The sequence below is a fragment of the Glycine soja genome, chromosome 11 (assembly GCF_004193775.1).
Source record: "Glycine soja cultivar W05 chromosome 11, ASM419377v2, whole genome shotgun sequence".
NCBI classification, from domain to species: Eukaryota; Viridiplantae; Streptophyta; class Magnoliopsida; order Fabales; family Fabaceae; genus Glycine; species Glycine soja.
The window spans coordinates 22,958,546-22,979,900 of record NC_041012.1 but is presented as its reverse complement, the minus strand read 5'-3'; positions in this window follow the sequence as shown (position 1 = coordinate 22,979,900).

The window sequence follows — 21,355 nt, the reverse complement described above, 5'->3', positions numbered from 1 at the left end:
GATAAGTCAGAGACATTGAAGGTGGAACTAACATTATACTCACCGGGCAGCTCAACTTTGTAAGCATCGTCATTGATTCTTTCAAGCACTTGAAATGGTCCATCTCCCCTTGGTTGAAGCTTTGATTTCCTTTGTTCCGGAAATCTTTCTTTTCTCATGTGCACCCAAACCCAATCTCCGGGTTCAAAGACAACCTTCTTTCTCCCTTTGTTGGCTTGTTTAGCATAGCTTTTATTTCTCCTCTCAATTTGATTTTTTGACTCTCTCATGAAGCTTCTTCACATAGTTCGACTTTGCTTGACCTTCTTTATGCTTAAAAATAGAAACATTATGCATGGGCAAAAGATCAAGAGGAGTTAGTGGGTTAAAACCATAAACAACTTTAAAAGGAGAACAATTAGTGGTGCTATGAACAGCTCTATTGTAAGAAAACTCAACATGGGTAAACAAGCTTCCCAAGTTTTTAAGTTCTTTCTCAAAATTGTCCTAAGAAAAGTTCCCTATGTCCTATTAACAACTTCCGTTTGCCCATCGGTTTGTGGGTGACAAGTGGTTAAAAATAGCAATTTAGTGCCCAACTTGCCCCACAAAGTCCTCCAAAAATGGCTTAGGAACTTAGAGTCCCTATCACTAACAATGCTCCTTGGCAAACCATGGAGTCTCACAATCTCCTTGAAAAACAAATCAGCCACATGGGAAACATCATCAACTTTTTTACATGGAATAAAATGAGCCATTTTAGAAAACCTATCAACAACCACAAAAATGGAATCTCTACCACTGCTTATTTTTGGCAGCCCCAAAACAAAAACCATGGATAAATCAAGCCAAGGATACTCCGGAATTGGCAATGGAGTATACAATCCATGAGGCTTTACCTTAGACTTTGCCTTTTTACATACAATGCAATGTTCACAAAATTTCTGCACATCCTTTTTCATATGAGGTGATCGAGGCCATACCCGAATCAAATAAACATTAAAAATGAAGTATCTATGAAGTGATCCTAGGTCGTCTCCCAACGAGCGATGGTCAACAGACGTTCATAATAGATAGTGATAAAACAGTAACGAATTGGGGGGTTGTTGTTTGTTTTTTTTAATTTAAACAGCGAGCAAATTTTAATTAGAAAATAACAGAATTAAAACATGTTGTTTCCCCTTGATTCACAAGCAGGTCTCTTATCCTAGGTTACGAAGATTTATCCCTAACCAATTCAACCACTTAATCCAACCCTAAGTTAAATTACTAAGCGAAAATTAACACAAGGTTGTCATTATGTGATTAAGCAACACATACACCAATTAATCATGAATGAAACTGATCATTAAGCATGAACGTAGATTAAGCGCAGAGACAATTAATCAAGCACTAACATGCATGGATTAATAGCAACAAATACAGAGTAATTGGAGAAGAGGAAAAACTTATCAGAATTCAATAGTAATAACAAAACCTCAAAGAGAGTTGTGCTTGATCCTCAAGAGAAAATAACGCTGGAGACTTAGCCTTCCATTAATCAGTAGAAAACGAAATTGTAGATTGAAGCAGAAACAAAATTGCAGAAAACGAATTTTATTCTACGTGAACAGTGTGCATGAACAGTAAAAACTAGAATTCTAAAATCCTAGAATTATTCTCCTCTCCCAAAAACTCTCTAAACTAAAACCCTGGTGTTGTATATAGGTTCTCAGCCCCAAAGCTTACAAATCTATTTTAAGTCGAAGTCCATAAATGAAATAAAATAATATCTGAGCAAGATAAAATAAGATTGTATGAAATAAAATCTGGACGAAATAAAATCTAGATGAAATAAAATCTGGATAAGATAAGATTTGATAAAATAAAATTGTCTGTTCTCTTCAAGTCCAAGCCCAATTCCGGATTTAAGCCCAATTGCTTATAATTCATCTGAAATTAAATTAAAAACACAAAATTAGTCAAGTAGGCCCAAATGATAAAACTGCATAATTAATTTGACAATTAAGGCTAATTAGTAATTAAAATGGTGACAAAAAGGGTTAAGCAATAGGAAAAAATAATGAAACATTAAATCCCCCCACACTTAGCCTTTTGCACTCCTGGGCAAAATCAAAAAGCAAAGCAAGGAACAAATCCAAAGACATTAAAGAGAAACAAACAAACACAAAAATAATTACATATTTCTTAATGAATCTCAAGGAATGAAAGGAATGGGCAACATCCAACATGTAGAGAGTTAAAGAATCAAGACAGACATGAAAATCATCCAAGCATCTCAAACATGACAAGATAATCAATCAGCTCAAGAATTGAATGAAAAGTGATAAAGCCTCACAAGATATGCACTCTATCTCTCAGAGCACCCATGAAAACAAACACCACATAGACTTGGCAAGACTCTAAAATTGACAACCACACCACAAACACATGCACATGAGGATCAAAAGGTCTTTTAAGGTTTTAATGGGGCCAAGGATAAGGTAGAGGAAAGTATGAGATAAGTAGCTAAAACCGAAAGGAATAGAGGAGCAACGGGGAATAAGTGGAAACTAAGTAAAAGTAGTAAACCCAAAGCCCAAAATTAAGAATTAAGCATAAAAAGTAAACCCAAAACAAAATCAACCAAGTCCTTAAACCAGTCCAAGTTTTCAAGCTAGGACCTCATTTATTCAACTTCATTCTTTTTCTGTTTTTTTTTTCATTTTTTTCTATTCCTTTTTTCATTTTTCTTTTGGAACGTGAATAGTAGCATTTGAAAGCATTTGAAAAATAAAGCAACAATTAGGAAATATATATATATATATATATATATATATATATATATATATATATATATATATACATCAAGCATGGCCAAAATACATCATCAAGCATGGCCAACAAAAAACATATCATCCAATGAAACATACCCCCCCCCCCCCCCCCACACACACACTTATTCCCAAAACAATTCCAAAGCTCCAAAATTCCTTAAGGGTAGGGTGAGATCATGGTTTTTCACTTAAGGTTGTAATGAGCTTCAAAACAAAGAAAAGGGAACATAGGCTCAAAGGGGCTATCAGAGGAATTAATTCAAGGTAGGCTCATTTGGCTAGAGGCTTATACGAACAAAATGCCGGAATCATCTCCCAACATGCATGTGAAGCAAGAAGTATCAACAAGAGTCAAGCCAAGTCTATTGATGTAAGCTCCATTGGAGCTTGTAGGCCTAGGATCTTCTTCATCAATGGATTCCTTTGCTTCTTGGAAGATGAATGGCAGTAGAATGGAGAAGGAAGAGAGAGAGGAGATGCCACTTCAAAGAGAAGATGAGTCTAGAAGAAGCTCACCACCATAGGAGGCCATGGATAAGAGCTTGGAGGAAGAAGGAGATGAATGAAGGGAGAGGGAGAGAAGAGCACGAAATTTTATGCTCTAAAGGAGCTCTGAAATCTGAAGTTTAATATTCAAATGATCAAAGTTCCAAAAGGGGCACACATAAGGCCTCTATTTATAGCCTAAGTGTCACACAAAATTGGAGGGAAATTTGAATTTCTATTCAAATTTCACTTGAATTTGAAATTGAATTTATGGAGCCAAATTTTGGAGCCAAAATTTCACTAATTATGATTAGTGAATTTTAGCTATGGTTCAGCCCACTAATTCAAGATCAAGTCCAAGATTCTCCACTAAGTATGCTTAGGTGGCATGAGGCATGTAAAGCATGGTGCACATTCACAAAGTGTGACTATATGATGTGGCAATCGGGTGTAGGAAGCAAATGCTCACCTCCCCCTCTAAAATTTAATTGGATTGGTCTTCTCCCAATTCAATTAAATTTATTTTCCAACACACACATCAAATATTCACTTAATGCATGTGAAATTACAAAACTACCCCTAATACAAAAACTAGTTTAGGTGCTCTAAAATACAAGGGCTAAAAATCCTACATTTCTAGGGTACCTTACCTACATTATGGAGCCCTAAATACAAGGCCCAAAAATAATGAAACCTTAATCTAGTATGTACAAAGATAAATGGGCTCATACTTAGCCCATGGGCCCGAAATCTACCCTATGGCTCATGAGAACCCTAGGGCCTTCTCTTGCATCGTTGGCCCAATCTTCTTGGAGTCTTCTATCCAATGCCCTTGCGGGGTAGGATTACATCATTCCCTCTCCCTTGAAAAGGATTTGACCTCAAATCCCGAGGTTCTTGAAACTCCGGGCTTTTTTCCTCAACACCTGTAAAAAGAACAAAAACATATATATTAGTGATGTTTGCTATGTTGAAGTAAGGTACGGTCTGAAAACCCATTTCCTGGGCATCTTCCCATGAAGGAACATGGTTCCTCACCAACTCAATGAGTGGTGCTACAAGTATAGAAAAATATGGGACAAACCTTTTGTGAAAGTTTGTTAAGTCATGGAAGCCCCAAATTTTTCTTATACTTGGTGGAGTGGGCCACTCGAGAATGACCTTTATTCTCTTAGGGTTTATAAGAACCCCTTGATCACTATTTAAAAAATTAAGAAAAGTAATACAATAAAACATACCTTTTTCTGTATTTTCATGTTGATTATTCCTACAAAAAAATTATGACAAACCTAAGGTGTCCCATATGAGCACCTAAGTTTGTATTGAAACAAAAAATAAGAACAAACCTACCTAATGAGTCCCTATGTACACAAATCATGAAGATGTTGGGTGCATGAGTGATTTACAAAAGAGGGTTGCACCACTCAACACATTCATCATACCACCTATCATAGGGATTTGGTGCCTAATAATACCTATTTTGGACACCAACAAAGCACAAGGATTTAAGCTCTAGTGAACCAAACCCTCATCCAACAGCTCCTTTACTTGAGGAATAAACTCAAGCCTAAGAGGTGTGGCAATGCTAACAAGTGTCTTTTTACAAAGGAAAAAATGTGGAGGTTGTCTAAGGGGAATTTTTTTTAATATTTGTCTTTATTTCAAAATGTCTTTCCTTCTTAGCTAACCTCTTGGAGGAGACACTTACCTCCTTACACTCCTCCTTAACCATTAAAGGTTGTCCTTCTTCTTGGGGGTAGATTTCTTTACTAGATTCTTCCCCTTTTGCTTCTTCACTTTCACTAGAGGAAGGTGAAGTAGTAGCCTCATCTTGGCTACTATAAATGTCTTGGCCCCTCATAATTATGGTTTTCTAGGTGGGGCATTGAGAAGTAATGTGCCCTCTTCCAAGACATTTAAAGCACTTTATGGAGCTAGTCTTCTCTTGCATACTAGCCTTAAGGGGTTGCTTTTCTATTGTCTTCCCCTTATCATCTTTGGGCTTAGAAGGTGTCACCCCTAAGATGCCTTGACCTTGGCCTTTCTTTGGATAAGAGTGAGAGCCATAAGATTTTTAAGTAGACTTCCTTTTAAGTTTTTGCTCTACCCTTATTTCCCAATCTAAGTTAGTCTCTACATTGTCCTTCCCATGGAAGTATAGGAGGTTAATGTTAGCCTCTTGAGGCTTTCTTTCCTTTTCTCTCCAATGGGAGTGAGGTCTAGGATGTGCCCTATGCCTTCCTTCATAATAGTCACGAAGTTCTTCACTTAGGCTCTTGCAAGAGTTATGACTACTATAGGAGGCATGTTTTTCTTTTCTTAACTCTTTTAGTATTTTTCTTCTTTCTTCTTTCCTTATTTTCTCTTTTTCATCTTGACTTATTTCTTCCACTCTTTTTTTCCTTTTTCTTTTCTCTCTTGTTTTTCTTTCCACAACTTAAGGGATCTCAACTCTTCTAATATCTTATGCAAGTGGTCCTTAGGTGTACAACCCTCACCATTAACACTAGATGAAGAATGAAGACTCATGTTGGTTTCTAAGTTGTGGTTCTTTCTTGTTGGGGGTTTAAAAAAAAAAGGTAAAAGAAACTATGGTTGAAACTAGCCAAAATAAACACTAAAAGAGGTGTGAAAGATAAGGTAAAGACTAATTGGTAAAAGGTAAGCTATCTAGGCAGTTTGACAATGGAGGGTAAAGGAAATAAGCTATGAAAGTCAGCAAGAAATTAAAGTGGAAGAAATGCAAACTAGGCGGATCCTAAGAGTGTTTGGATGACCTCATTTAAGGTTCCCAACAAAACACTCACTATCCTAAGGGAAAATTGCCTAAAATTATTACACACAAATGGAAGTAGGGTGACCTATTGGAGGCTCCCAACTTACTTCCAATGAAAGGCCTTTTTGTTACAAAATTTGAAAGCAAAGCAAATTTCCAATTACAAAATTACAAAAAAAAAGTCCTCAATTGTGGTGGCTATTCTCTGTTTGGTGTTTCACTCAATTTGGAGTGCTTCTTAGTCCAATAGCTCTTAAGGTGGTTGGCGCCTTGCTTCTTGACTCAAATTCTTCAAGGGATGGCACCAATCCTCCTTTCCAATTTCCTATATGGCAACTCACAAGCAAGGAAACAAAGAGACAAGCAATAACCAAAGACAAAAAAAAAATGAAATGAAAGCTAAACCAATAGAGTTTTAACAAGACAAATTTTCAAGGATTATTCAACAATTAAAGCAATGAAAAGCACACAAAAGCAAGCTAGGACTCAAAGAGAAACATAGAATAGATCTAGAGTAGAGTACAAGAACAAAAACAAAAAAAAGACTCAAGAAACCTCTAGTTTTGGCACTTGTTTTCACAATAATTTTCAATTGAAATTTCAGAACTAGGATTGATATAAAATAGTCACCAATTATAGAACAAATTTTGAGCGAAAACAACTAGCATACTTCCCTTTCCCTTTTTTTTTTCTTTTCCTGGACACTGATTTTTCTGCCAACTTGTGTGATTTTTATTATTTTTTCCTGTAATCCAAATCAATTGGTTCTTTTTCATAATTTTTGTCCAGATGTCTATAAAATTCAGTAAAAATTTCAGCTCAAAACACGTAGTGACAAATTCCCAGTAATTTATACAAGTTCGTATGTTCAAGCTGCCAGCACTAGCGATTTCAACCTAGAAATCAAGAGTAGTGTTTATGTTGCTTAAGGCTTGGATAGTTACAATTTGTGTTTTCTTATGCTCAATTATTTTGAATAACACAATTCAAGAGAGCTTAAGACTTATTTGATTCACAAATCCAGCCACAACTCAACTTCATCATAGGCATCATGTAGGAAACTTAGAAAACAAAAAAAAGAGTTCAACAACAAGACTACTTCTAGGAATTGATTTAGAACATGTTATGAACTAAATAACATGCATGAATTAGACTCTAAATTCAAAATATAGGCTAAGAATGACAAGAATACATGAACAAATGTATCTAGAATTCAATCAACAAAATAAAAATTCAACACAAACTTAGAACATAATGTGACAATTACTATGACTAAACATGACTCTAAGACAACATGGATTAAGTGATTTACACTTAGATTTTTGTGTTTTTTTTTTCTAATCAATATTTAGGAAGAAAATTTAGATCTAAGGTTCAGCACAAGAATATTATGAATGAAAAATGATAGAACCTAAAATCAACACAAAAACATGATTTAAGAGTAGATATACAAAATTTGAATCATAGAAATGCAAGAACAAGTGTAGATCTAAAATTTAATCGGTTTATTTTTTTTTAATCTACTCTAAACAGCACCAAACCACAAGACAATGAAGAATATACATGGAGAATAAGATGAAGAACAAGGAATTAAAGAGAATTCACCGAACAAAAAGATAAAGGAAGCAAAAGAACATCACCTAGATGAAAATGCTCTTGATACCACATGATGTAAGCTCCACTGGAGCTTGTAGGCCTAGGATCTTCTTCATCAATGGATTCCTTTGAGTTTAGAAGATGCTCACCACCATAGGAGGCCATGGATAAGAGCTTGGAGGAAGAAGGAGATGAATGAAGGGAGAGGGAGAGAAGAGCACAAAATTTTGTGCTCTAAAGGAGCTCTGAAATATGAAGTTTAATATTTAAATGATCAAAGTTCCAAAAAATGCACACACAAGGCCATTATTTATAGCCTAAGTTTCACACAAAATTGGAGGGAAATTTGAATTTCTATTCAAATTTGAAATTGAATTTGTAAAGCCAAATTTTGGAGCCAAAATTTCACTAATTATGATTAGTGAATTTTAGCTATGGTTCAGCCCACTAATTCAAGATCAAGTCCAAGATTCTCCATTAAGTATGTTTAGGTGGCCTGAGGCATGTAAAACATGAAGCACATGCACAAAGTGTGACTATATGATGTGGCAATCGGGTGTAGGAAGCAAATGCTCACCTCCCCCTCTAAAATTTAATTGGATCGGGCTTCTCCCAATTCAATTAAATTTATTTTCCAACGCACACATCAAATATTCACTTAATGCATGTGAAATTACAAAACTACCCCTAATACAAAAACTAGTCTAGGTGCCCTAAAATATAAGGACTAAAAAATCCTACATTTCTAGGGTACCTTACCTACATTATGGAGCCCTAAATACATGGCCCAAAAATAATGAAACCTTAATCTAGTATGTACAAAGATAAATGGGCTCATACTTAGCCCATGGGCCCAAAATCTACCCAAAGGCTCATGAGAACCCTAGGGCCTTCTCTTGCATCGTTGGCCCAATCTTCTTGGAGTCTTCTATCCAATGCCCTTGCGGGGTAGGATTACATCAGCTATTGTGCAAGCAATTAATGGGGCAAAACACACCGAATAAAATAGATGATGATGGCTCAAATTCTCACCAAGGGTAAATCTATCACTTTCAATTTGAACTTTCAAAACTAACTTGACATGTAGAGAAAAACAAGGATTTCAATTCACAAATTGCCAAGAAACTCCTATTTCAAAAAAATTACCCATTACCTATACATAACCCAAAATTCAAAGAGAACATGCAATGTTGTGCACAAAACATAAAACCAAAATAACAAAATTAACCTAGAAAATCTCCTCCCCCCCCCCCCCCCCCCACTTAAACAACACATTGTCCTCAATGTAACAATCAATAAAATTGGACAAGTGCAATAAAAGTAAAGAAGGAGATAGAAAAAGAAAACTCCCTAAGTCATGGCAAAAGAGAAGTAGGGTGAAGTAAGGAGGTCTCCTCCACCCCTACATCCACCAAGGAAGGATTTGTGAGGAATGGTTTCAGTCGGTGTTCGTTGACCTTGAAGCTCTTATCTGTGGACTCACTTTTGATCTCAACTGTACCATAAGGAAAAACATTAGTTACCAGAAAAGGACCAATCCACTTTGACCTCAACTTACCACTCATGAGTCCGAGCCTAGAGTTATACAATAAAACTTTCTGTCCAACCATGAAGTCCTTCTTAGCTATCAAACTATCATGGAACTTCTTGGTCTTCTCCTTGTAGAATTTGGAATTCTCATAGGCTTCTAAATGGATCTCATCTAGTTCACTTAGTTGCAACTTCCTTTCCTCTCTAGCCTGATTAATAGAGAAGTTGCAGGTCTTTACAGCCCAGTAGGCCTTGTGTTCTATCTCTACAGAAAGATGACATGCCTTGCCAAACACAACACGATAAGGAGACATTCCTATGGCTTCTTTGTAGGCAGTCCTATGCACCCAAAGAGCATCATCCAGCCTGGTGCTCCAATCCTTTCTGTTCGACAACATAATCTTCTCCAAGATCCTTTTTATCTCCCTGTTTGAAATCTCAACCTGCCCATTAGTTTGGGGGTGGTAAGGTGTGGAAATTTTGTGCACGACCTCATACTTTTTGAACAAGGCATACATGGATCTGTTACAAAAATGGGTGCCTTGATCACTAATGATGGCTCTAGGGACTCCAAACCTGCAAAACAGATTAGATCTAACAAAATCTACAACAACCATAACATCGTTAGTTCTGGTGGGTTTGGCTTCCACCCATTTTGAAACATAATCAAAAGCAAGGAGAATATAAAAAAAACCAAAAGAGATAGGGAAAGGCCCCATGAAGTTTATACCCCAGACATCAAACACCTCACAGAACAACATGGGTTGTTGAGGCATTTGCTGTCTCCATGAAAGTGAGTCGTCTGCTCTTTGACAAGGCTCACAAGTGCTACAAATTCTCCACGCATCCTTGAAGATGGTGGGCCAATAGAAACCGCAGTCACCTTACGAGCTGTCCTCTGTATTCCAAGATGGCCACCTGGTGCGGAAGAATGACAGAATTGCAGGACCGAGTCGATCTCATGGTCTGGAATGCATCTCTTAATAACCTGGTCACTGCACAACTTCCACAAATAGGGGTCATCCCAAATATAATGCTTAGCATCACTTTTAATTTTATTAGTTTGAGCTTTAGATGCTAAGGGAGGAAAAACAGAAGCAACCAAATAATTCACAATATTAGCAAACCAAGGAGTGGGGAAGGAATCAGAAATACTATACAGAATGTACAAATGGTCATCCAGAAAATCATCCCCAATGGGTGAGTCCTCAGAGGCATGCTCAATCCTACTTAGGTGGTCAGCCACGAGGTTCTGTGCACCACTCCGATCACGGATCTCCAAATCAAACTCTTGGAGCCAAAGCATCCACCTGATCAATCTAGGCTTTGATTCAGCCTTCTTCAATAGGTACATCAGAGCTGCATGGTCAGTATAAACAATAACACGAGTACCAAGCAAATATGAACGAAATTTTTCAAGAGCAAAAACTATCGCTAATAGCTCCTTCTCTGTGGTAGTGTAATTTGCTTGAGCAGCATCCAAAGTTTTGGACGCGTAGTAGATCACCCGAGGCAGCTTATCAATCTTTTGAACAAGGACAACCCCCAATGCGTAATTGGATGCATCACACATTAGCTCAAATGGGGCTGTCCAATTAGGTGCCTAAATGATAGGGGTGGTAGTCACCGCACGCTTGAGGCAATCAAAAGCCTCTTTGCACCGGTCATCAAAATCAAACTCCACTTCGTTTTGCAGCAGATTGGATAGCGGAAGGGCCACTTTGCTAATATCCTTGATAAAGCGCCTATAAAACCTTGCATGACCAAGAAAAGAACGAACCTCTCGCACACAAGAGGGGTAAGGCAATTGTGAAATAACAATTATTTTTGCAGGGTCTACCTCTATGCCCTTACTGGAAATGATATGCCCTAAAACTATACCTTGTTCTACCATGAAATGACATTTTTCAAAATTCAGCACAAGGTTAGTTTCAATGCATCTATTAAGAGTTTTTATACTGGTTCGACAACAACCCGTGCCTACATCCAGTCCCCAAGCGACCTGCGGTCCTTGAGATTTCTTTCAACCTTGTAAAAATCCTTTTACAAGCAAAGATCCACAAGGGATGTACCCTTCCTTGTTCTCTTTGAACCTAGTGGATGTACCCTCCACTAGAACTGATCCACAAGAGATGTACCCTCTCTTGTTCTCAGTCAAACCCAAGTAGATGTACCCTCTACTTGTACCACATAGGATGTACCCTCCAATGTGTTGAGACAAAGATCTCAGGCTGTTAAACCTTTGATACTTTGTGAATGGGGATACAAAAGAATTCTCAGGCGGTTAGTCCTTTGAACACTTTTGTATTAGGGAATGGGAAGAATCAAAAGAATTCTCAGACTGTATCGTTTTGAATTCTTTGACAAGGGAGAAGGGAGACACAAAAGAATTCAGGCGGTTAGTCCTTTGTTCTATTGGAAAAGGGAGAACAGAGACACAAAAAGAATTCAGGCAGTTAGTCCTCGGCGAATTCTTTTTGGCAAAGGAAGAAGGGAATGAAAAGGATGAATAGCACAAGTTTTCAAGGTTTAGAAAACAAGAAAACTTTAGAAATCTTTTGGTACAAAGAAGAAGAAGAAGTTCAAAGAGATTTAGGACTTGTAAAGGATTGTAAGAGATTGATTGAAAAAGTATTCAAGATTATTAAAATGCAAAACAAAGCCTTGCTTTTATAGACTCTTCGTGTCTGGTCAAGACAACCATTTAGAAGAGTTATAACTTTTAGAAAAACTTAAAACCAATTTGAAAAAGTCAAAAACCTTTTGAAGAGTTACATCTTTTTGATTTATTTAGAAACAATCACTGGTAATCGATTACCAAATTAGTGTAATCGATTACGCAAAGCTTTTGTGTGAAAGGATGTGACTCTTCACATTTGAATTTGAATTTCAACGTTCAAAGGCACTGGTAATCGATTACCAAAACATTGTAATCAATTACAGCTTTTTGAAAATAATTGGAACGTTGTAAATTCAATTTGAAAACTTTTTCAAAACAATTTTGCTACTGGTAACCGATTACCAGAGAGTAAAACCTCTTTGGTAAAGGGTTTTGTCAAAAACTCATGTGCTATTCAAAGTTTTAAAAAACTTTTTAATACTTATCTTGATTGAGTCTTCTCTTCATTCTTGAATCTTGAGTCATGAATCTTGATCTTGATTCTTGAGATCTTGAACCTTGAATCTTGATTCTAGGCTTTCTTCTTGAGTCTTGAATTCTTCTTGATTCTTGAACTCTTGAATTGTTCTTGATTCTCTTGAGTTGTTCTTTGATTAATCTTTGAGCTATTTGTCATCACCTTTGTCATCATCATTGTTATCATCAAAACACCTTTGAATCACCTTTGATTCACCATGAAGCTTTGCGTCTACACCCTCCCTTGTTCTCTTTGAACAACCTAGTGGATGTACCCTCCACTAGAACTGATCCACAAGAGATGTACCCTCTCTTGTTCTCACTCACAACAACCCAAGTAGATGTACCCTTACTTGTACCACAAAGGATGTACCCTCCAATGTGTTAAGACAAAGTTCTCAGGCGGTTAGTCCTTTGAAACTTTGTGAAGGGGAAACAAAAGAATTCTCAGGCGGTTAGTCCTTTGAAATCTTTTGTTTGTTGGAAAGGGGAGAATCAAAAGAATTCTTAGACTGTGTCTTTTGGAATTCTTTGACAAGGGAGAAGGGAGACACAAAAGAATTCAGGCGGTTAGTTCTTTGTTCTTTTGGAAAAGGGAGAAGAGAGACACAAAAGGAATTTAGGCGGTTAGTCCTTGGCGAATTATTTTTGGCAAAGGGAGAAGAGATAAACAAAAGAATTCAGGCGGTTAGTCCTTCGTTCTTTTTGAAAAGGGAGAAGAGAGACACAAAAAGAATTCAGGTGGTTAGTCCTTGTCGAGTTCTTTTTGGTAAAGGGAGAAGAGAATGAAAAAGATGAATAGCACAAGTTTTTGAACAAAAAAATTTTCTTGAAAGAGAAAGTTTTGAACAAAAACTTTTAAAAAGATGAAGAGAAGATGAATCAGAAAAAATCTGTTGAAAGAGATGAAAGAAAATGCTGAAAGATTGATTGAAAGAGATGATTGAGATGAATGAAAATTGTTTCATGCCAAGGTCACATATTGATAATTTCTTGATGACTCAAGTCAAAACTTGTAACTCTTGGCAATTCCTTTAAAACTAATTACTTAAAAAGTTATGACTTTTGAAAGAATCTTCAGAAACAAGTCACTTGAAGAATTGTGACTTTTGGAAATAAATTTTTCGAAAACAGTCACTAGTAATCGATTACCATTAAGGTGTAATCGATTACACATCAACATATGTGACTCTTCATTTTGAATTATGAAAATCTTAACGTTTTAAAACACTGGTAATCGATTACATGTTTATGGTAATCGATTACAACTTTGTAAATCAGTTTGAAAAACAATGCTGGCTACTGGTAATCGATTACTACTTTCTGGTATTCGATTACCAGAGAGTAAAACTCTTTGGTAAAAGATTTTGTGAAATCTTCATGTGCTACTCAATGTTTTGAAACACTTTTTTGATACTTATCTTGATTGATTCTTCTTTTGATCCTTGAATCTGGAGTCTTGAATCTTGATCTTGATTTTTCTTGAATCTTGATTCATGAAACTTGATTCCTGAAAACTTCATTCTTGAATCTTTGGAATTTGCTTGACTCTTGATTCTTTGGCATCATCAAAATAACCTTGGAAGACATTGCTTCCACATAAGGTTCCCAACAAAAGACTCACTATCCTAAGGGAAAATTGTCTAAAGTTATTACACACAAATGGAAGTGGGGTGACCTATTGGAGGCTCCCGACTTACTTCCAATGAAAGGCCTTTTTGTTAAAAAATTTGAAAGGAATGAAAATTGCCAATTACAAAATTACAAAAAAAAAAGTATTCAATTTTGGTGGCTATTTTTTATGTGGTGTTCCACTCAATTTGGTGTGCTTCTTAGTCCAATAACTCATAAGGTGGTTGGCCCCTTGCTTCTTGACTCAAATTCTTCAAAGGATGACACCAATCCTCCTTTCCAATTCCCTATGTGGTAACTCACAAACAAGGAAACAAAGAGACAAGCAATAACCAAAGACCAAAAAAATGAAATGAAAGTTAAACCAATAGAGTTTTAACAAGACAAATTTTCAAGGATTATTCAACAACTAAAGCAATGAAAAGCACATAAAAGAGAGCTAGAACTCAAAGAGAAACCTAGAATGGAAACCTCTAGTTTTGGCACTTGTTTTCACAATAATTTTCAATTGAAATTTCAGAACTAATATTGGTATAAAATAGGAACCAATTATAGAAAAAAAATTTGAGCCAAAACAACAAGCACACTTCCCTTCCACTTTTTTTTCCTAGACACTGATTTTTCTACAAAATTGTGTGATATTTCTTATTTTTTCCTTTGATCCAAATTGCTTGGTTCTTTTTTTATAATTTTCTGCCAAATGTCTAGAAAATGAAGTAAAAATTTCAGCTCAAAATTCGTAGTTACCAATTCTCAGTAATTTATACAAGTTCATATGTTCAAGCGCCAGCACTAGTGATTGCAACCTAGAAATCAAGAGTAGTGTTTATGTTGCTTAAGGCTTGGATAGTTATAATTTGTGTTTTCTTATGATCAATTATCTTGAATAACAAAATTCAAGAGAGCTTAAGACTTTTTTGATTCACAAATCCAGCCACAACTCAGCACCACAACTCAACTTCATTATAGGCATCATGTAGAAAACTTAGAAAACAAAAAAAAAAAAGTTCAACAACAAGATTACTTCTAGGAATTGATTTAGAACATGTTATGAACTAAATAACATGCATGAATTAGATTCAAAATTCAAAAGATAGGCTAAGAATGACAATAATACATGAACAAATGTATCTAGAATTCAATCAACAAAATAAAAATTCAACATAAACTTAGAACATAATGTGACAATTACTATGACTAAACATGACTCTAAGACAACATGGATTAAGTGATTTACACTTCGATTTTTGTGTTTTTTTAATCAATATTTTGGAAGAAAATTCAGATCTAAAGGTTTAGCACAAGAATATTATGACTGAAAAATGATAGAACCTTAAATCAACATAAAAACATGATTCAAGAGTAGATCTATAAAATTTGAACCATAGAAATGAAAGAACAAGTGTAGATCTAAGATTTAATCGATTTATTTTTTTGAATATACTCCAAACAGAAACAAACCACAAGACAATGGAGGATATACATGGAGAATAAGATGAATAAAAAGGAATTAAAGTGAATTGACCGAACAAAAAGAGAGAGGAAGCAAAAGAACATCACTTATATGAAGATGCTCTTGATACCACATGATGTAGCTCCATGTGGAGCTTGTAGGCCTTGGATCTTCTTCATCAATGGATTCCTTTGTGTTCTTGAGGTCTGATTGCAGCAGAGTGGAGAAGGAGAAAGATGAATGGAGATGCCACTTCAAGTAGAAGATGAGTCTAGAAGAAGCTCACCACCATAGGAAGCCATGAATAAGAGTTTGAAGGTAAAAGAAGATGAATGAAGGGAGAGGAAGAGAAGAGCACGAAATTTAGTGCCTCTAAAGAAGTCTAAAATTTGAAGTTTAACTCTCAAATGATCAAAGTCAAAAAAATACATACACATGCCCTCTATTTATAGCCTAAGTGTCACACAAAATTGGAGGGAAATTTGAATTCAAATTTCATTTGAATTTGAAATTGAATTTGTGGAGCCAAATTTTCGAGCCAAAATTTCACTAATTATGATTATTTAATTTTAGCTATGGTTCAGCCCACTAATCCAAGATCAAGTTCAAGATTCTCCACTAAGTGTGCTCAGGTGTCATGAGGAATGTAAAGCATGAAGGACATGCACAAAGTGTGACTATATGATGTGGCAACGGGTGTAGCAAGCAAATGCTCACCTCCACCTCTAAAATTAAATTGGATTGGGCTTCTCCCAATTCGATAAAATTTATTTCTCAACACACACACATCAAATATTCACTTAACGCGTGTGAAATTACAAAACTACCCCTAATACAAAAACTAGTCTAGGTGCTCTAAAATACAAGGGCTGAAAAATCTTACATTTCTAGGGTACCCTACCTACATTATGGAGCCCTAAATACAAGGCCCAAAAATAATGAAACCTTAATCTAATATGTACAAAGATAAGTGGGCTCATACTTAGCCCATGGGCCCAAAATCTAGCCTAAGGCTCATGAGAATCCTAGGGCCTCCTCTTGCATCTCTGGCCCAATCTACCTAGAGTCTTATATCTAATGCCCTTGTGGGGTAGGATTGCATCACTTTGGGCCTTGTATTTTGGCCATTTTAGGTTTATATTTTCTTAGTCTACATGTGATGACAGAGTGTTGCAACCTACCCTTTTGCGGGCGAGCGAGGCGAGGCTCACGGGATGCGTGTTCCAAGAAAGGAATACGCGCGGAGTCACCACCAACGTTTATTTGTGGAAAACGTCAAAAAAACCGAAGGAAACCGGTCATAAAGAATATTCCAAGTTCGGGAGTTATATTTACTAAAAGATATTTTTTGATTATTATATTATTATTTTACCTCTTTTTGATTTCCAACGTGGTTACGGCACGACCGAACGGTCGGATTTCATTTTAACAGAAATTAACGGATATTACAAATCAAACGATCGGTGGAAATTTATTTTATTTTTTGATTAGGCGAGAAAATGACTTAAGCAAATGACTGAAGCACGTCAAAAGGGGGTACGGAAAGTAAATGAAACGAGAATAAAAGTACACGAAACAAATGGGGACAACCACGGGTACATAGAATGAATTGAAAAGATCGATTTAGGGTGCTTACCGGTTGAAGACCGAAGAACAATGAAGAACGAACGATGAATGACGAAGAACGGTTGAAAATCTTCGCGAAATCACCCACGGAAATGTTATGGAAACATTACAGAAGCGCCTCGGCTTGGGTTTTCTTCACGGAAACAATTTTCCTCAACAATTTCAAGTGAATACGAAGTGCCAAGAAGGCTGAACCCTTTCCTTCTTCACTCCTCTCCCTATTTATAGCAAAATAGGGGAGGAGCTTGCCACCCAGCTCGCCCAGGCGAGCCAGGTTGCTTCCTCCAGAAGCAACTGCCTTCTGGAGGAAGAATCTGGAAGGCCCAAGTGGGCCTGGCTGCTATTTTGCACCCCATTTTTTACTAAATACACCCCCTTTGCTTTTTTTTTTGGTGATTCTTTTTCCGTAACGTTACGAAACTTTACGAATTTCGTAACGATACTTGTTTTCTTTTTGTAAGGTTACGGAACCTTACGGATCATGTAATTACTCCTTTTTTAACTTTCGAAAAAGTTACGGAAACTCACGGATTGCGTAACAATACTTCCTTTTGATTTCCGGCACGTTACGGAATCTCACGGATTGCACAACAATGCTTCCTTTTGATTTCCGGCACGTCTCGGAACTTCACATATTGTGCAACAAAGGGTGCCAAGCACCTCGAAGTGGTCAATCAAAGGTTGCATGCCACCAAACTATAGTCCCCGAAAGAAATTAGGGTATGACACAGAGGTATGACATGTTCTGAGCGCGACAATGGCGTGCTCTACTTGCGACAGTCTGTGTGTGGCGAAGGTGTGCTCTACGCATGATGACAATGACGACATGCTCTACGCGCGGTGGCGAAGTGCTCTGCATGCAGCAACGGAGGTTTGACAATGGTGTTTGGTTCGCTTGTAGAACGAAAAACGTGAAGGAGAAGAAGAAGGCTCATTTCGTGCATGAGATCTGAGGTGATTAATTCTCTTTCATAAACGTTTTTCTTTTTAATTTTCTTCAAAAAAATAAAAAAAATAGGTGATGTGTCCACGTTCGTATGGTGGGTCGCATCCAAATGCATGTGTTTGGTGGCCCAACCGTGTCCAACGAACTTAGACGCACGTGAGTTGTGTCTGAATCTGTATTCGATGCGAGACACACCCCTACATGGCCATGTTCATGCTTCTTAGCTTGTCGATGAATGGCTTCAATAATTTTTCCTTTATGTCTTGGAATATCAGGGGAGCTAGTGGCAAGTGCTCCCTTCGTCACTTAAGGGAGATGGTTAAGATTCATAACTCATCTTTCTTTTTATATATGAAACTCACACTCAGTTCTCCAAGGTTGCCTCTTTCTGGAATAGTTTGGGTTATCATCCATTCTTTTTGCAAGAGGCCCGTGGACAATCTGGTGGAATTTGGGTTCTGGGTAACCAACACGATTGTCTATTGCGACTTGGTAGATAGTATGGACCAATGTATTACATTTTCCTTATCTAAACGTCATGCCCGCTGGTTCTGTTCAATTAGGGCCAACTTATTGATATATTTACGTAACTTGAGTAACACCATTAGAGGTCCTTGGTTGATGATGGGGTACATGAATGATTGATGCAATCCCACCTAGGAAGGGACTAGTCACCAAAGCCATGAGTCCCCTTTTCTTTGTAAATATTAGAATAGGTTTTCCTTTTTTTTGTGATGTAGCTCCATGTGGAGCTTGTAGGACTTGGATCTTCTTCATCAATGGATTCCTTTGCTTCTTAAGTTCTAATTGCAGTGGAATGGAGAAGGAAAAAGATGAATGGAGACGCCACTTCAAGTAGAAGATGAGTCTAGAAGAAGCTCACCACCATAGGAAGCCATGGATAAGAACTTGAAGGTAGAAGATGAATGAAGGGAGAAGAAGAGAAGAGCATGGAATTTAGTGCCTCTAAAGAAGCCTGAACTTTGAAGTTTAATTCTCAAATGATCAAAGTTAAAAAAATACACACACATGACCTTTATTTATAGCCTAAGTGTCACACAAAATTGGAGGAAAATTTGAATATCTATTCAAATTTCACTTGAATTTGAAATTGAATTTGTGGAGCCAAAATTTCACTAATTATGATTAGTGAATTTTAGCTATGATTCAGCCCACTAATCCAAGATCAAGTCCAAGATTCTCCACTAAATGTGCTTAGGTGTCATGAGGCATGTAATGCATGAAGGACATGCACAAAGTGTGACTATATGATGTGGCAATGGGGTGTAGCAAGCAAATGATCACCTTCCCCTCTAAAATTTAATTGGATTAGGCTCCTCCCAATTCAATTAAATTTATTTCTCAACACACACATCAAATATTCACTTAATGCATATGAAATTACAAAACTACCCCCAATACAAAAACTAGTCTAGGTGCCCTAAAATACAAGGGCTAAAAATTCCTACATTTCTAGGGTACCCTACCTACATTATGAAGCCCCAAATATAAGGCCCAAAATTAATGAAACCTTAATCTAATATGTACAAAGATAAGTGGGCTCATACTTAGCCCATGGGCCCAAAGTCTACCCTAAGGCTCATGAGAATCCTAGGGCCTTCTCTTGCATCTCTGGCCTAATCTACTTGGAGTCTTATATCCAATGCCCTTGTGGGGTAGGATTGCATCATTCCCTCCCCCTTGAAAAGGATTTGACCTCAAATCCTGAAGTTCATGAAACTCTAGACTTTTTTCCTCAACACCTGTAAAAGGAACAAAAACATATATCTTAGTGGTGTTCGGTTTGAAGTAAGGCAAGGTCTGAAAACCCATTTCTTGGGCATCTTCCCATGAAGGAACATGGTTCGCCACAAACTCAATGGGTGGTGCTACAAGTATAGAAAAATATGGGACAAACCTTTTGTAAAATTTTGTTATGTCATGGAAGCCCCAAATTTTCGTTATACTTGGTGGAGTGGGCCACTCAAGAATGACCTTTATTCTCTTAGGGTTCATGGGAACCCCTTGATCACTATTTAAAAAATTAAGAAAAGTAATGCAATAAAACATACCTTTTTCTGTATTTTCATGTTGATTATTCCTACCAAAAAGAATGACAAACCTAAGGTGTCCCATATGAGTAGCTAAGTTTGTATTGAAACTAAAAATAAGAACAAACCTACCTAATGAGTCCCTATGTACACAAATCATGAAGATGTTGGGTGCACGAGTGATTTTATAAAAGAGGGTTGCACCACTCAAAATATTCATCATACCACCTATTTTTGGTATTCCGTGCCTAATAATACCTATTTTGGGCACCAACAAGCACAAGGATTTAAGCTCTTGCGAACCAAACCCTCATCCAACAACTCTTTTACTTGAGGAATAAACTCAAGTCCAAGAGGTGTGGCAATGATAGCAAGTGTCTTTTTACAAAGGAGAAAATGTGGAGGTTATCTAAGAGGGGAAATTTCTTTAATATTTGTCTTTATTTCAAGAATCCCTTTCCTTCTTAGTTAGCCTCTTGAAGTAGTAGCCTCATCTTGGAAACTATAAATTCTTGGCTCCTCATAATCATGGTTTTCTTGGTGGGGCATTGAGAAATAATGTGTCCTTTGCCAAGACATTTAAAGCACTTTATAGAGCTAGTCTTTTCTTGCCTACTAGCCTTAGGGGGTTTCTTTTCTATTGTCTTCCCCTTATTATCTTTGGGCTTAAAAGGTGCTGCCCCTAAGATGCCTAGACCTTGGTCTTTATTTGGATAAGAATGAGAGCCATAAGATATTAAAGTAGACTTTCTTTTAAGTTTTTGCTCTACCCTTATTTCCCAATCTAAGTAAGCCTCTACATTGTCCTTCCCATGGAAGTATGGGAGGCTAATGTTAGCCTCTTGAGTCTTTCTTTCATTTTCTCTCCTATGGGAGTGAGGTCTAATATGTGACCTATGCCTTCCTTCATAATAGTCATGAAGTTCTTCACTTAGGCTCTTGCAAGAGTTATGACTACTATAGGAGGCATGTCTTTCTCTTTTCATTTCTTTCATTATTTTTCTTCTTTCTTCCTCTCTTATTTTCTCTCTTTCATCTTGACTTATTTCTTCCACTCTTTTTTTTCCTTTTTCTTTTCTCTCTTGTTTTTCTTTCCACAACTTAAGGGATCTCAACTCATCTAATATCTTATAGCACAAGTTTTTGAACAAATACCTTTTCTTGAAAGAGAAAGTTTTGAACAAAAACTTTTAGAAAGATGAAGAGAAGATGAATCAGAAAAAATCTGTTGAAAGAGATGAAAGAAAATATTGAAAGATTGATTGAAAGAGATGATTGAGATGAATGAAAATTGTTTCATGCCAAGGTCACAGATTTATAATTTCTTG